This window comes from Epinephelus moara, chromosome 3, assembly GCF_006386435.1.
Source record: "Epinephelus moara isolate mb chromosome 3, YSFRI_EMoa_1.0, whole genome shotgun sequence".
In the NCBI taxonomy this organism is placed as follows: domain Eukaryota; kingdom Metazoa; phylum Chordata; class Actinopteri; order Perciformes; family Serranidae; genus Epinephelus; species Epinephelus moara.
The window spans coordinates 31,215,717-31,231,397 of record NC_065508.1 but is presented as its reverse complement, the minus strand read 5'-3'; the positions used below and the strand labels follow the sequence as shown (position 1 = coordinate 31,231,397).

Below are 15,681 nucleotides of genomic sequence, written 5' to 3'. Positions count from 1 at the left end.
GGGAAACATAGAACCTTTTTTGTGTAAGCGGGGAACATAGAACCTTTTTTGCAGGGTTAAATGAGGAACATAGAACCCGGGGAACATAGATACGCTCCCTAAGTTAGTGTTGTGACAGCCTTCACCACGGTCAAACACAGTGAAACAGCTCAGTGATAGTACAGTTAGCTAACAGAGTATCCTAGTAGCACGGTCATGCTAACATTAGCCTCTATGCTAACATTAGCCTCCATGCTAGGTTTGCACAGCAGGCGGCGCACAGAGATGCTGAATATGAGCACTTACCACAGACCGGAGGAAAAACCGGTCGCCCCGGCGGTTGAAGAGGTTGATAAAGTCTGTGTTCATTAAATTATGGAGAACACATCTCTTCAGGAGGTTTAGCAGTGCTGCAAAACGACGGCAAATGAGTAGCAGCTTTCCTTTATTGCGACAAATCCAACTGAGAGCTGCGTTTAATGACATATTGGAAGTTACATTTCCCTACTCCATCACCACCAACAGACATTCAGCCTGAATTACGAAACATCAGTAAATGTGCTCCTGTTTATGACGTTCAGTTAGAGGACAGAAGTGTTCTCGTGAGTTATGAAGAACGAAAATCAACAATTGTTTCCGCCCGGTTTCGAACCGGGGACCTTTCGCGTGTGAGGCGAACGTGATAACCACTACACTACGGAAACTATGTACAATGGTGCATTCAGGAACATGTAGTAAACCTCACGTTCACACGCACCAAGAATGAGCCGTAAAACATATTTTATGAAGGTAAAACAGTCTGAAACAGAACTATTGTCTTAAACATCAAAAAAATATAGTGGACAGTATCTCCGCCTGTCACGCGGAAGACCGGGGTTCGATTACCCGACGGGGAGTAAAAATGCTTTTCTTCACGATGGTTGTGATTCCCTCATGGCTGTACTAGAAAAACAACACACATTTGTTTTTAAACTTTATACTAAGTCGTTAACAGCTCTCCTGTCAGAACGGGCTGTCTGATGGAAAGGTAAAGTCATTAAAACATTTCAATAAAGCGCACACTTAAACTCGGTGGCTAAAATTCATTTTGCTGCAGACCTCATCCACAACTTCTGACTCTGACTCCAGCCTGCTTCTCCAAACTGGGGCGTGCCAACTTACATCTACTGTAGGTAATACACTGACAATGGATAAATATCCCATACAACCCACTTCAAAAACTCTGAACTATTCCTTTAAGACTGAGACCTTTTCATTTGATAATCAAATATTATTTTAATTTTACCACATACATGTGTTATTTGTTTTGTGCAGCATGTCAGTTTTTTAGCCGAAGTTCAAGATGGTGAACGGGTAACTTATAAATAATATGTTAAAGTCTTGAAGGAGGAATTTTATTCATTGACTTGTACGTTAAATTGTTTGTTTTATTGTTGGCATTAAATGTCTTGTCCTTTTTTTTTCTTTTTTAAATAAAATGTGCACAGTTCACAGTGTAATCTGAGTCTTTCTTAGAAATCCAAATAAGTTAAAAACATAAACATACAGTTAATAATTGTATAGTGTTAAGAAGGGGTGACTGTGCAAAGAAGTGACAGTTTGGTCCAGGTTCAGGTTGTAAACCCCCCAAAATCTAGAACAGTATGTTGGGTTTTTTTCCATTTATTTTGAACAGACAGTCGTCTTCTTCGTCTTTTGGCTGCTCCCATCTGCCTCCCTAGATGGTCTTCGACCAACAATCGTCCAATTTCCACTGGCACCCTGCTTGTCAACAGCACCGGAGGCAGTTAACCTCCACTGATCCAGTATGGTAGACATGTTTGTTTTCCACATCACTGTTTTGGCACGAGTTTTACGCCGGATGCCCTTCCTGACGCAACCCTCACCATTTATCCGGGCTTGGGACCGGCATCAGGAGTACACCGAAAGTTACATGTATTCATTCAAACTCTGGTGCCATCCAGTATTAAAAAACCACAACTCCCAGAAGGTGCAGCTCCTACCACCAGAGGTGCACACAGGTGTACTGCATACAGCCAGTGATCAGACTGAGATTGGTTACTTTTACCAGCCTGTTCATTACTGCCTGATGTTTGCTCTGATGAAGATGGAATAGACCAAAAGCTCAGCGATAAAGTGAGACACTGCACAGATGTAAGTGTGCCGAAATCTTTCTCTAACTTTTCATTGTTAAAATTAAGGCACATTTCAAACATTTCTATGTAACCCTGAACAAACAGTTTCCCAATGGTCCACAGGTCACAACAGGCTATAAAACTGAAAAGCATCTCATTATATGAAGTTGAAAACACAAAATATAGTTTGTTAGTGTGTTGAAAGCAGAGTTTTACAAGCTACCAGTTACTTCACACTGGAGCTACCCTGGGGAGAAATGAAGTTTCGTTACCAAAAGCTACTTAGAAAAAGTAGTTCAAAGTTCAAACTACATTGTTTAAAAAACAAAAAACAAAAACACAATCAAACTAACAATAATCATGTGATAAGAAATTATAACAAAATATAATACATAAGAAAAAAGCCACTACATTGAGTTTATTGCAAAAACTATCCACCTGTTCACAGGTCACACATAAAGCAAAACCACTCATGGCAAAGTGCAGGAATGTCATCTTTGGTTATGTATAAAATAACGTCCATCAGTCAGACAGCTGCCTGCTTGAACAGCATGCAACAGCTTCATAAATCTGACACTGAAGTCTCTGGTTTCTGAGAGAGAGCAACTCACATTCACAAAGTGATCAAACTTTCCTCGACCATGGAAATGATGTATTGGAATTTTTAATTTAGGTGGTGTTCTTTTTTAATGTTTCAGGGACTGCTGTGCTGCCTTCAAGGTCCTGCACCCTGGGGCTCAGGAGCACCTCTTGTGGCCCTGCTAGAGGATTTCAGAGGCTACCATGGCAGGAAACATGACTAACAACAGTGCCTCTAGACATGACTATAAAGACTGTGTCACTGCATGTGGTGGTTTATCAGAGAGTGTGTGTCAGAACACCATCCACTTTATAGTTCCTTCTGCCAGTTCCTCTCTGCAGCGTTCATTGTGGTGGACCAGAGTGACCTCAGGAGGCTCCAGGAGGCATACACGTTCTGCAGAATCTCTCCTGCTGATCCCACCAAGCAGCACATCAGAGAGCACTGTAGAATGACGGTGCCACAGCCCAGAGAACTGCTGCAGAGGGTAGAAGATGTGTTACATCATTTCTACCTGGCAAAGGACAGCAAGGATGTGCCCCTCTTCAAGGCCTCCATGTTGAGGGTGTGGAGGATCCAACGCATCTACATCCTGAGAGGCTGCCTGAGCGACCCTGAGGTGACGGAGGGAATCCTATACAGGTATGGTGGCACCTTGCAGCTCAATTACACCAAGGGCGCAGGAGCTGCTGTACCTATTTGGATTCCCCTGAGAGGCACATCTCAACAGGAGGGCTTCCACCTTCACCAAAAAAAGTGGGTGACAGGGAACCGGGTTTCCTGTGAGCTCTTCCAGGCCCAGGCCTTGACTGGAGTGGTGAGGTGGAACTTTCAGAGGCTGGTGGACCTGACGCAGCCTGGTGTGGAGCTGCCAGCTGTGTTTGACCCCTGTTGATCACACAACTCAACACGGCCTCTGTCAGAGTGACAGGGAGGGCCAAATATGCAGCTCTACAGACATTAAACAGAGACACAGGGGAGCGATTTGGGCTGCAGTATGTAGAGCTGGGCTGCCGTCCTGTTGTTTCAGACTAGAACAAGAACGAGGCAAGGCATGGATTAGAAGCATTCAGTGGCATAAAAAGAAAAGACTCAACTAAGTATGAGTACCTCAATACTTGACTTTCCATCACTGCACATACCAACACATCTCCAGATACGCAGCAGCTCAGAGAAGGTTTTGGAGACACAGCAGCTGTGTGACCTCAGGTGTGTGTGGTCGCAGCACTGCATGACATCATCCAACATTTTGTTGAACAAGAAATCTGTCCCGGACTTGGTCATCGTTTGGGCAAAGTCATAAAGCTTCAACATCACAGCGTTTGTTAGCAGACACAGATCTAAATCTTCCATCCTTCCCAAGGGCCAACTCAGGGAACATAACTGCGCCCTCTGGATATCTAACACCAGGTGGATGTGACTCCCAGTCCCTCCAGAGGAAACCCAGAAACATCTTTCGTCCTTCAGAGAAGCTGCAGACGTCCTCTGCTGTCACTGCATCACTGTGATGTCTTGTCAGTCTGTCAGTGAACACAGAACATGGAGTCTTTATTAACCTAAAACCTTTCAGTATATGAGCTGTGAGATCACCTGTCAAGATTTGTGCTGGTGTCACATTTCCATGCAACAATTATTGCAGCCAAGATATCACAGTAAATGATTATATCACAACATGTATTAAACTCCACTGTAATATAGAGGAAGCACCTCACATCATGTTTGCTTTGGATTCTATCAAACCTTCCAAACCAAACAGTTGTCCACTGAATATCAATTAATATGTAATAAAAAAATAACATTTTTGAGAAACTTTTCATGGTTGAAGCTGTTAATGAGTAAAAATGTCTCCAGTTACAGCTTCTCCAATGTGAGGACTCGCTGTTTCTTTGTTTTATATCATTTTACGTTTTATATATTTGCCTTTTTAGATGTTTGGTCTGACAAAACAAGTCATTTGAAGATGTCATCTTGGACAACTGTAACGGATGTTTTTCATAATTTTTCTGATATCATCTAGATAATTTTCTCGACTGACATTACTTTCTTTGATACCTTACTTTCAGTAACATCAATATTTTTTGCTACAAAACCTGTTTCTCATCTAACAAGACGCAAAACTTCTGAAGTACCACACTGAACAAAAATTAAAATACAGCACTTTAGTTTTTGCAGTTTTAGTGTGTCCTCTTATTGTGAGCAGCCCGAGGCACACCTGTGTAGTAATGATGCTGTTTAATCAGAATCTGGATAAAACACACCTGTCAGGTGGATGGATTATCTCGAAAAAACAGAAGCACTCAACAGATTTGAACAAATTTGCATCCAAAATGTGAGAAATAAGTCTTTTGAGTGTGTAAAAAGTAGCAGAGCTTGTAAAAAATGGAGGCAAATACAAAAGAGAGATTGGCTGATTATGTCTATGTTAAGGAGCAGTTGAACAGGTGTACCTAATAAAGTGGCCGGTGAGTGTAGATACATGTACACAAACAGCCAGAATATTCACCACACAGCCATAACAAGCCTGTTGTTTTAGGCTTGATTATTTCAGTCAGTTGTGAGCAGTGAAATTGGACAAACAAATAGCCTACAGAATAAACATAGAGGGGCAGCGTGCTAAAACTTAAATTTGTGATAGTTATGTTGTTTAATGTTACCTCTCTCAGTGACAGCTTATCGGCCCCGAACCGAAAGGAACACGCGGGCTTAACATTAAATAAACTCGTCTCGTTGTTAGCTTGTAGCTAGCTTGGTAGTAGCTAGCTAGCTGTTAGCGATCCGGACCAGCCTGCAGAGGGAAGGAAGGCGAGGCGTTCAGGTGCCGTTCACAGACATGGCCTCCTAATGAGGTTTAGCAGCAGCCCTGAGCTTATTTACACACTTGATTCTGCTAACTATCATCATTCTGCATTCCCTTCATACACCCTGACGTACACGTCACACTCTCACAGGTTACCCACAAGGCCACCGCCCTTAAAGGGGACAAAGAGTTGGCCGGTAACATTTAGCATCGACAGGTTCTCAAGTGTGTTGCTGACGTTAGCTAACGAGCAGGACGCTGATCCAACATCCTGCATTATGTGACTCTTTCAGCGTGTTTTGTATCACATTAAAAAGATAGTGCAGTTTTTTTTTCCGCCTATCGATTTGCGCTTCCCACATCACTTGATTATGTGTACCATTCCTCGTTAGTATAGTGGACAGTATCTCCGCCTGTCACGCGGAAGACCGGGATTCGATTCCCCGACGGGGAGGTTACATGGTTTTCTTCACGATGGATGTGATATGGAGGACAGAAAATGACATAAGTAAAAATCTATAAATCTATAAATGCAAAAATAAATATATAAATGAATAAGTAAATGTGGAAATAAATAATTAAATATGTGAATAAAAATATACATAAATATATTTACATTTATTTATTTATGCATTTCTACATTTATTTATTTCTACATTTATAAATGTATTTATTTATTTATTTCCACATTTATTCATTTATTTATTTCTGTATTTGTACATTTTTACATGTATTTATTTCCACATTTATTTATTTATTTATTAATTAATTAATTAATTTATTTCTAAATTCCTACATTTATTTCCGTATTTATTTATGTATTTCTACATTTATTTATTTATTTCTACAAGGACAAAACATGACATAAGTATAGATAAATAAATAAATATATAAATGTAGAAATGCATAAATAAATGTGTAATTAAATAAATAAATGTGGAAATAAATATTTTGACTAGAAATAAGACAAATATTCTTGGTATGATTTTGAGTTTTTGCAGTGTGATGCAGTCTGACATTTTGAGACAGTCAATCTACCTGCACATTAATGCTGTGAATGGACTTCCTATTGCTGTTTTAGTAGTTAACTCCACAGAAGGACACTGAAGTCATTTAACTACTCGAGTCACTATACAAACATGAATATAGTTGAACCACCAGTTCAACACCAACTGTGTAAATGACGAAAATCAAAATTTGTTTCCGCCCGGTCTCGAACCGGGGACCTTTCGCGTGTTAGGCGAACGTGATAACCACTACACTACGGAAACTGTGAAAACGTGCTGCGTTCAGGGACAAATGGTAAACTATTGTCAAAAGAGACATTTTTCGTTAAATATCTGTACAACAAATGATTGTTCCACATAGTTACGACAACACAGCCTATTTAATCTGCCTCATATCTGCAGAGGGATATTTATGATTATCTGATAAGACTGATACCTTCTCATTGATAATCAAATATAATTTTGAATATTTTGCCACATACATTTTTCTTTTTTTTTGCGGCATGTCCGATGTTCAAGATGGTGGACAGGTAACATATAAAGAATATGTTTAAAGTCTTGAAGAAGGAATTTTATTCATTGCCTTGTATGTTAAATTGTTTGTTTTATCGTTGGTGTGGTCTTGTATGGAGCAGTTTTTGTTTAATTTAATTTGCACAGTCCACAGTGTAATCTGAGTCTTTTTGTCAGAAGTCCATATAAATAAAAATACAAACATACAGGGAATAATTTCATCTTAAACACTGACAGCTGAAGTGAATAACATTTATAATAAATATTTTCAGTCAAAGAATTTAACATGCAACATATTGAACATATCACAGATACCCCTGGCTTGTCGATTTCTACTTCCTATATCATTTGATTCTTTATACCACTCCTCGTTAGTATAGTGGACAGTATCTCCGCCTGTCACGCGGAAGACCGGGGTTCGATTCCCCGACGGGGAGAAACACAAGTTTTCTCAACGATGGATGTAATCCAGATATGGTTGTAGTAAATGCGCAAGACATACGGCACGCAAGAAAGACAGAAAAAGAGTAAAGTAAACATGAATGAACAGAAGAAACTCGAAAGAAGGAAGGAGAAAAGCAAAAGAAAGAAAACAAGAAAGACAGGAAGCAGAATAAGAACAAAAACAACTGATCGGAGCAGTGGTTGACCAGCAGCTCCTTTAACTGCAATACATATCATCACAGCAACACAGCCATATATATATATATATATATAGGCTATATATATATATATATATATATATATATATATATATAAGATTCTCAATAGGCCTAAATGAACATTCAATAATATGTTTTACAACAAAGAAGCCACTCTGCAGTTGGATAATTAGGATGATTTGGTACTTAAACGTTGAGCTCTGGGGTGTTCTGTGGTGTCTATTGAAGGCGGATCCTTTGAGACCTGTCAGGTGTGAGATGAGGTACCTGCATGTTTCATAGACACTGGAGCAGATTGGGATCTGGAGAATTTGGAGACCAGGACCCAATTTCAGAAAGCAGACTCAACAAACTCTGAGCCTAATCCCGATCTCTGAGTTGACTGAGCCTGAGTTGATGAGTTTTCGGTTCCAGAACAGCTGATCAGAATTAGCTCAATCAACTCTGTTCAGCCTGAGGGGAGCACAGGGAAGCCCCCAGGAAGCTGGCAGGGGTCCCCTCTGTCTCCAAGTAGGATGCCATCAAACTGTCCTGTAATCATGAGTGGTGGAGGTACGTGTGTAATGTATCTGGAGCCTGAGTCTGAAGATGCATTTTTTTTTTAATCATGAAGCGAAGCTTTAGAGAGACGTTACCTACTCCACCTGGTCTTACCTGCACACTGATGCTGTGAATTGACTTATGATTCACATCGTCTCCTTTATTCTCAGATGACACAATGATGGGGATGTGAGTCGAATCAATGCAGCCAATCACACAGGGAATCCTTAAATATATTAAACGTACTCATAAATAATTGCATCATGTATCCACGTAGATTAATTTATTATTAACACTGACAAACCTGCAGTTCTGTGGAATTCCTCTTTTATGATCCGTTTTGATTTATGTCCAGGGAAAATCACAAAAATATGCGGTAAAAGTCTTTTCAGAGCCAGAGTCACTTTTCTTACAGCCCGACAAACTGTTGTCTCTCTGATGTGTTCAGTGACTCTGATGTTATAAAGGAAACTGCAGTTCCTGAACTGGCTGTGTGAAATGGAAAACTCAGAGATTCCCTCATCTCAGATTCAACATACTCAAGAGTTTTCATTAATCCTGCTTTCTGAAATAGTGCTGGGGTTGAGGTTTTTGTCATGTTCTGTCGGGGAATAAGTTTTCATGAAGGGGGAACTTGGTCCACAGGTGTGTTTGAGTGGGTGGGAAGTGGATGCCCAGGCACAATGGCTGGTCAGTGTGCGCCTGAAAACATTGTTTCCGCCCGGTCTCGAACCGGGGACCTTTCGCGTGTTAGGCGAACGTGATAACCACTACACTACGGAAACTACATGAGAAAGATGCATTCAGGAACATCCAGTAAGCTCTGTTTAGCCAGGTGTCTTTCACCAGGCTAAACAGAGCTCAGACTGATAACACTACACTACAGGAAATGACGATTACAACTTCAAAGGTCCAGTTCATATAAAATAATCATATCCTGACGTGACCTTACTTCACATCACACAACTGGCCGACCAGTCTTGAGTCGCGGAGACTATCGTAATATTTTGAGTGTTCATACCTGGGGACGTGTGTTTCTGTCAGCGGGAGTCTCGCGAACTGCATTGCAGCCCGTGTGTACACACCACAAGATTTCTTCACCAAGCCCTCGCCGACAGAGCCCCAGATAATGTGGTGGCGTCACCAAACTACGTTTTGTCACACGTGAACAAAACAGCATATGATGAAGTTCCCCAGCGGTAGACTTTACTTGTCAACATGGATGTCCGTCAGGTTGGAGCTCTGCAGGTTGTTTGTGCCCTGCTCTGCGCTGAGAAGAAACAGGAAAGGAAGAAAAGGATCTGGGTGAAGGGAAGGGTCGCTGCACGCGGATTGCGCAGGTTGTCAACTCTGAAGAGAGTTGGAGGTGATGGTGCCTTCGTTTTGTACTCGGAGGTCGGAAATTCCCGGTTCCCAGTTGGAAGTTTAAACTTGAACGCACCCTGAGATCGGATTTCCAACTCGGAGCAACCGCATCAACCCCGACTTACGAATTCAAAATGGCTGCTGATCTTATGGTGCGTTCGTTTTGTACTCGGAGGTCGGAAAGTCCCAATTCCCAGTCAGAAGTTTTAACTCGAACGCACCCTGAGATTGGATTTCCAACTTGGAAACTCGGAGCAACCGCATCAACCCCGACTTACGAATTCAAGATGGCTGCCGGTGACATACATAGTGGGTAAACACTACAAGTACTGTTTATAGCAATTTTATCTAATTTTTTTTTTACATTAGGTCAGCCTCACCTGTGGCTTTCGTCAGTTGGAGTCCATGATGGTTTTGAAACTGTCTATAGGCTACTCCAAAAGTGCAAGGGCAACAAAGGCTTTCTTGCAGGCGTCCATGTTTTTTTTCCGACTTGTCCGTCAAACTGTTGACAACTCAGAGGTGGCATCATTCCCACTTCCAACTTCCGACACTCCGAGTACAAAACGAATGTAGCAATAGTCCTTTCCATTTGTTTTTTAACCAGGACAAATGTTCCGGTCCCTCCACCTCCAGTACAGGATTGGGACCAGCACAGTCTCCGCTATCGTCATGGAAACGTGTGGCTTTGTACAATACCATGAAGAATGACTGCCAAGACGCAGAGGGACATTCTGAGGGACTACTTTGTGTCACCGGCTGGCAGTGTTCCTTGGCAGGAGGAGCACATCTAGATCTTGATCACTTTTAATTGACTCCATACTACTTTTTACCAAATAAACATCCTCAAGGAAATCTAATGTTGTGTTGTTGATTTAACCTGAGTGAGAGCAACAGAATTAGATTGTCTTAAAGTTACAAACAGCCTGAATAAAACCTGCATAGCCTTGGGTAGCCTGGTCACATGACAAGTTGATGATGGGGGTAGGGTGTGAGACAGCAACATGTGGACATGGAGGCTAATCAGATCATACAATGGTTGAATTGATCACGTGATAAGTTGTTGATAGGGTGCAAGATGTCAAGACCTGCACAAGTGTAATACAAATCAGTTTCTCAATTGTCCCAATTTGAACTGTATGCTCCCTGACTATTCACACATTTTGCATTACACTTGTACGGGCGTCGGCATCTTGCACCCCATCAACAACAACTTGTCCCTGTCTGAAGTTCTACTTTGAAAAGCATTAGGAACATAATTACCCATTTTTCAAGTGAGGCCACACACACATTTATTCCAATGAACACAGATACACAGCAGGTAAAGTGCAGAAAAATATGTGTTCACTGCAAACAAAATAAAAATACACTACGGAAACTATATGTAACAATGCGTTCAGTGACATCCAGTAAACTCTGTTTAGCCAGGTGAAATACACATGGGTAAAACAGAGCTCAGACGTGATAACCACTACACTACAGGAAATGATGATTACAATTTTAAAGGTCCAGTTCATATAAAATAATTATATCCTGACGTGACCTTTAGTATAATAACGAAGCATGAATAGGAAGTGTTGGGGAGAAATGAGTTTCATGCAATTAAATCACATCATTGTAGTCTGTTACATTTACTGAGAAAAAAAGTAATGTAATTACAGTTACTAATCAAAATGTTGGTGATTACAAAAAGGTTAGATCCTAATATTCTTTTTTAGTAAAAATCTTATACACAGAATATAATATTCATTCTGTTACTTTGCATGTTTTCACTGTGCACGAACTCTTCTTTTACCCACCTCTGGACATGTGTCGGCTTCGTGGCCAAGTTTAAAACATTTGTCAGGAAAGTCATCAAAGAGTAATCAAATGTTAAAAGTTACATTACTTTGATGAAGTAATTTAAATAGTGACATTTCTTATGACAGACATATGTTTTTTTTCATTCTCTACATTTTACTGTTTTTATTGTTTTATTGTTTATAATTCTTGATTAACATTGCTGCTCGTTATTTGTTTTTATGGACTTTTTTGTATCATTTATTGCAGTTGCTATTATTTATTTGTATTAGGGATGTACGATAACATTGATACCTCAGCGGTATTGGCCAACATGTTTTTTCTTATTTTGCACAATAAATGAATATTACAGACACTGAAAAGTATTAGATTTCATGTCTCCATCTGCTGGTGGGCCGTCACCATAAGAGTATACATGAATAATATGATGTTAATTCCACTACAGAAGAGACTTGATGATCACTAAAATTAGGAGGGAATAAAAGGGGATATATCGATATCGGTTATCAGTCAAATGGGTTGTTATATATCGGCATATCTGATATCACCAAAAAAGAATCCAATATCGTGCATCCCTGATTTGTATCCCTCAAACCCATTGATGGAACACTGTGCTCTTGTTCTTAACGACTATTTGTCTCCACCTAGTGGCTGACTCAGATTCAACAGAGAGACTCGTCAGAGCTGATCATTGTGTCAGGAAAAGTGTAGTCTCTATATACAGACCCTACATTCAGTGAATGTAGAGTCTGTAGGCAAACCCTGGAGATCTTGCCTCCGGAAGAAGAGCAGAAGAGCCCTGGCTTCCGGTTGTAGGCTGTTTGTAGTCCGCGTGATATTGAACAATCACGTTTGAGCCGGCTACAGTTGTTGCCAGGTTAAATGGTCCGTGTGGTGAACTAACGAGGCGGAACACAATTGGCGTCACTGCAAGCTCCAAATCCATCGCAATGGTTCAGTTCCACAGTTTGGGGGCAGACACAGCAAAGGCACGATCACTCCTGAGTTTGAGTCTGGAGCGTGGGACGGCCAGGAGCCCCAGGTCAGCTGACCTGAGGGACCTGGGCGTAGAATAGAGGGTTAGGAGGTCTGCGATGTAGGATGGGGCCAGACTATTAAATAGGAGAAGCTTCAAATCAGTTCTGAACTTCGCAGGCAGCCAGCGGAGAGAGGCTAAAACAGGTGTGATGTGGTCTCTCCTCTGGGTACCTGTGAGGAGTCTGGCAGTGGCGTTCTGAACCAGCTGGAGGCGGGACAGGGTGGACTGAGTAATACAGGTGTACAGAGTGTTACAGTACTCTAAACGGAAGGAGATGAGAGTGTGGGTGACTGTGTCCAGGTCTTTGAGGGAGAGACATGGCTTGATTTTGGATATGGTGTGGGGTCGGAAACTCTGACTGGCTTCAGTAAGCTCTGCAGGACTTGGATGAGGGGCCTCTGTGTTTTGCTTCTCAGGTGCAGCGTTGACAGTTTTGATGGGTGTGATCGTGTCCTTGTCTTGGTCAGAACTCATGGGATGTATCCGTCTTCTTCAGCAGGCTAGAGGTTCAACACACTTCTTTGGAGGCGTGATGGAGGAGACATCAGGTGATGTTTCAGGGCCGGAAAAAACTGTGCTGTTGAAAACTGGATCATGTGACATCATTGCAGCCTGCAGAACCTTTGCAGAACCAAACTGCCAATGCAGGTCTCTTAAAATAGTCTTTCAAAGGTTTTATCATCAGCGGTCATAGTTCTGCTTTCAACACCATCATCCCACAGACTTAAGTCAATAAACTGCTGCTGTTGGGACGAACACTATCTCTCAGCAGCTGGGTCCTCGACTTCTTGACAAACAGGCCACAGTCTGGTAAGATCCATGGCATCTCATCTTCCACCATCACACTCAACACTGGCACCCCACAGGGATGTGTCTTGAGCCCCCTGCTGTACACGCTCCTCACATATGATTGCTCTGCGAGGTACCCCAGCAATCATATAGTGAACGTTGCAGGTGACACAACTGTGGCTGGACTGATCTCCAACAATGAGTCTGTGCACAGACTGGAGGTGAAACTGATACTAAGGAGATGGTTGTAGACTTTAGGGGGAGAGGCCACACCCTCCCTTCTCCTCTTCATCAGAGGAGCAGCTGTGGAGGTGGTGTCCACCTTCAAATACCTGGGCCTGCACATCTCCAATGACGTCACGTGAGCCACCAACACAGCCACCGTCTAAAGGATGGCCCACCTCAGGCAGAAGGCTGCGCAGCCTCATAGCATGAACCAAAGTGCAGCTTCTTACCAGAGGCTGTGAGGCTTATGAACGCTCTGTTCTCAGTCTGTTCTTCTTTCACCATCCTATCTGCCAACAGCTCAATGATCTCACTGAGGTCTTTGAGGCTCAGCAGAGAGACAAGGCGTTTGCAGTACGTGTCACTTCTTGGTGTCATCTGAAGGGCTTGGGATGTTATGGGGGAAACATCTGACATGTCTGTTGATCTGTCTCTGTGTAATGAAGGCAGTGTGCATGTAGTCTCTGCAAGACAAGGCAGGAAAGCTGCTGCGTCTCCAAATCCAAAGTGGACAGCCTGTTGGCCTCAGATTGTTCCTGTGTATCTGTCCAGTCACGACTCTGTGTCTCTTCTGGAAATGTCTGTATGTTGTCTCAAAGTGCAGAATCAGCGGCAGCTCTGTATCTCGGAGCTGAGCCAAGAGACACAGTGCTTTGACTGGCTTTGCCTCCAGTCGTGCTTTGTGTTGCGTGTTGGCTCTTCAGTCGAAGCATGTACTGCAGCCATGACGTCACCAAGTGTTGTTAAAGAAGGGAGGAAGTTTGTGCCAAAATCAGAAGGACAGGTCTGTACCCACAGCTCTAGAAATGTTAATTTACAGCGTCGCCTCTTTAAAACAACATGATCATTTTCTCTGAGCTCTCATCATATCTCCTTCCATATATGCCTATTATTAATAGTTTACAAATTAAGGTGGGTGCTGAGGGTGCTGTAGCACCCCCTGTTGACGAGCGATGGAACAACACAGTCTGTAAATAGCTATTTTACCATAACTCATGTGCTGTCTGAACATGTTTTACATTTTGAGCAGCATATGAAGAGATTTTAATTAATTGCTCTGATCTGATATGATGATGTCATCACGTCAGGTCAAAGTGAAAGGGTCGGGGTCAGGTCATGGGGTAGCTAACGTTAAACTTGGGAAAAGATTTGCGGTAGCGGGAGCTAATCAATCGCCCATACTAGGGTTGCAGTGGTATATACATATATATATATGACAGTTACATTTATCGTACTGTGAACATTTGCTTATCTACGATATTGGGAAAAAATATGCAACTGGACGGAGAATCTCACCTTTAGGGCCTTTTCACACCTAGGTCGTTTGGTCTGGACTTTTGGTCCGCAGGTGTGAAAACTACCCCCGGACCACGGTCCGGACCAAACGTCCGAAATTTGGTCCAGCCAAAAGAGGTGGTCTCGGTCCGGACCACACGGAACCATGGTTCAGTCCTTTACTAGTGTGAAAGCATTGTTTTGGATGGTTCCGACTTTCGGACCATTGACAGGAAATTCTGGTGCGCCGGTTGTTCATTTCTGCCAGGAGAGAAGTCAAGTCCACCATCAAAAATGAGCCATCTGTGGTCACTCACCTCGACACTGGTCGCTCCTGAGTTGGCAGGGCTCTCAGCATTGCTAACATTGCTAACTGTCTCCTCCTCCTTTCCTGCCGGTGACGATGACATCTTCGCACAAGGTGTAGATTTATATTTTGTTTTTGAACGAGCCGCGAGTATTGTGCTCTACATTGGTGCTGCAGCTGACAGCAATGTCATAATAGTATGAGTAGCGTGGCAATTATTAGAATCGGTTCGTCCATTTTCGTGAGGTAATGTTCGTAAACATTGAGAGGATTTCTACCCGCCTACCTGACAACACGCTGACATCAGACCCCCGCCCATTTATAAACCAATCGATGTCAAATATAAGGTGATGCAACCCACGTAGATGAACGTAACTATGTCATGTAAAGTTCTTTAGTCCACTCACAGAATTGCAATGCCAATGCAAAACAAAGGGACCAAATGTATACAATGTAACAAAAACAGAACCTTGGTCCAGACCTTGGTCCGGATTTTCAGGTCTGAAAACGCCCTTAGTTTGGTTGTTTTCAGTCTATGAATAAGCATTCCATCTGAACCATCCCTTTAAGGATCTGAGTGCTTCATTCACCACTGCAGACATGCAAACGTGGCAACTGGGCAACAAGTACGACTAAACAAAAGGCAGATGTGCTTTGCAAAAAACCTT

The 15,681-nt window shown here is 42.2% G+C and overlaps 4 non-coding genes across 4 annotated transcripts; 1 reads left to right on the top strand and 3 right to left on the bottom strand.

The window, feature by feature from the left end:
* Window positions 1-610: 610 nt before the first annotated feature.
* trnav-cac (transfer RNA valine (anticodon CAC)) lies at window positions 611-683 on the bottom strand. The gene has a single exon. It is a non-coding gene; the product is annotated as a tRNA-Val (tRNA).
* A 6,006-nt stretch (window positions 684-6,689) lies between these two features.
* On the bottom strand, window positions 6,690-6,762 carry trnav-aac (transfer RNA valine (anticodon AAC)). The gene has a single exon. It is a non-coding gene; the product is annotated as a tRNA-Val (tRNA).
* A 614-nt stretch (window positions 6,763-7,376) lies between these two features.
* On the top strand, window positions 7,377-7,448 carry trnad-guc (transfer RNA aspartic acid (anticodon GUC)). Its single transcript has one exon. It is a non-coding gene; the product is annotated as a tRNA-Asp (tRNA).
* A 1,477-nt stretch (window positions 7,449-8,925) lies between these two features.
* Window positions 8,926-8,998, bottom strand: trnav-aac (transfer RNA valine (anticodon AAC)). Its single transcript has one exon. It is a non-coding gene; the product is annotated as a tRNA-Val (tRNA).
* Between the last annotated feature and the right edge of the window lie 6,683 nt (window positions 8,999-15,681).